Raw genomic sequence first — 2,238 nt, forward strand, 5'->3', positions numbered from 1 at the left:
GTGGAGACTGTTTGCATTATAGAACATATAAACAGCTGTATTTCTCACCTCAGAGTGGGCTATTTTCCTCTCCTTAAACCTTGACTAGAGGGTGCCTCGGAAGGAACCCAGGTAATATCTAGGTTATATAATAAGAAAGAGAAGGCAGGATGCACACTTTATGTTTAACTCCTAATACTGAACTCTCTGAAATCAAGCCAATTTGGGATGCTGTTTGGACAATATTAAGTTGGTCATTACAGTCTACACTACCAGCAGACAGAAAGAATTATGTTTTAGTTCATTTGTAGTGTAGTGTCCATGTACAAGTACCCCTGACATAATTACAAACCATACAGTCATCCCATTTTTGTCTTCACTTGAGGAGTACCTTCAGGTTACAGGATATTACTCCAAAGTGTTTAGAATTGTTATCAGTGGAGGGTGTCCAGGTTCTTGTCATCTTGAACAAAGAATTGGACAAAATGCACAAACAAAGCAAGGAAAGAATGAAGCAACAAGAGGAGAGATTTATTGAAAAGGAAAGTACACTACACAAGGCGGGAGCGGGACAAGCGTAGCGGCTCAAGATCCCAGTTACAGAATTTTCTGGGGTTTAAATACCCTCTAGAAGTTTCCCATTGGTTACTTGGTGTACACCCTATGTAAACAAAGCAGTGGCCCATGATGAGTCTTATTGGTTGCAGGAGGGGACCAATCAGAGGCTGAAGTGAAGTCACAATGTTACATCCTATGCAAATATCTGATTGGTTGCAGAAAGTGACCAATCAGAGGCTAAAGTGAAGTTACAAAACTATACTCCTATGCAAATGAAGACTTGGTCTGCAACCAGAAAGGGGTCCAATCAGAGGTACTTTATTTTTTAATTTTTTGAGACGGAATTTCACTCTGTCACCCAGGCTGGAGTGCGGTGGCATGGTCTTAGTTCACTGCAACCTCTGACTCCCCAGTTCAAGCTATTCTCCTGCCTCAGCCTCCTGAGTAGCTGGGATTACAGGCACCTGCCACCACACACTAATTTTTGTATTTTTTAGTAGAGACAGACTTTCACCGTGTTGGCCAGTCTGGTCTTGAACTCCTGACCTCAAGTGATCTGCCTGCCTCGGCCTCCCAAAGTGCTGGGATTACAGGCAAGAGCCACCGCGCCCGGCCAGAGGTACCTTCAATTTTTCATCTGCCAGGCAGAAAAATGGGGATGAGGGGTTGCAAAGAGAGTAGCCTCTGGTCCTTTTGTTACTTGGGTGTGGAAAGTTAGGGTTTTCCTTTTGATTTAGTTTTTTCTAGGGAGTCAGCATGAATTGGCCTTAGGTTCCCTGCCTCTAGATCCTATTCTCCTGCCTCAGAAGTTACGAAGCCATTGCTTTCAGTGTTAAGACCTAGACACATGCAACAGGCAGCATAAGCAGGAGTTTGTATTGTAATAGGGTGTGCTGGGGTTTGTATGAGAGGGTTTCAATGATATTAATAACAAGAGCTAACTTCTGGGTAAAGGGGATGCAATTGAGATTTGAGAGTCTGGATTATAGATAGTACATTCTGATATTATCAGTAGCTTAGCTGTTTCAACTGGCTGAAATGAGTCAAGATATTGACATGAAATTAATCACTGTAAGCATTTACTGAGCACCTTCTATGTGGGAGATTTAATTCTGTAAAGGTTCTCTAATTGTTAGATTTCTAAGTCTCAAGGGAAGAGATAGTGAATATGTGTCAAAGTTTTATTTAACGCAAGAAATGTAGACCTCCCAAGTGAGAACAGACTATTCAGAGCTTGCTATAGCAATGGAGGCAGCGACCACACTTGAGTTTGGCAGAGACTCAAAAGCAATCGGGAAGAGGGGAGGCTTTATAGTGGAGGGAAAAAGGGATGCTTCTGATGTGTTCTGATTTAGGGTTGTTGGCAGAGAAGCTGGAGGTAATCTAACTTGAAGCAGGAAACTTAACAGGATTGGTTTGGGGGAGAATATTTGGTTTTCTCTGGCTGGTACTGGTGTCTGGGGACAGAAAGGTTAAAATAGAAAAGTTGGCAGCCTTCTTGAGAAAATCCTGACCATTTTGAGCTGATTGCTGTAGAGGTTGTGGTTTGGCTTACGTGAATTAGAGTGTTATTATCATATGCAGCTTAGCCATTGTCCATATGTTTAAGTCTCTCACTTATTAATAAGGGAGCCAGCAGAATCATAAAATGGATTTCTACCAGTTCTGAAAAATGAAATTTATACAATCGTTGGGGAAAGG

This window comes from Colobus angolensis, unplaced genomic scaffold, assembly GCF_000951035.1.
Source record: "Colobus angolensis palliatus isolate OR3802 unplaced genomic scaffold, Cang.pa_1.0 Scaffold233, whole genome shotgun sequence".
NCBI lineage: Eukaryota > Metazoa > Chordata > Mammalia > Primates > Cercopithecidae > Colobus > Colobus angolensis.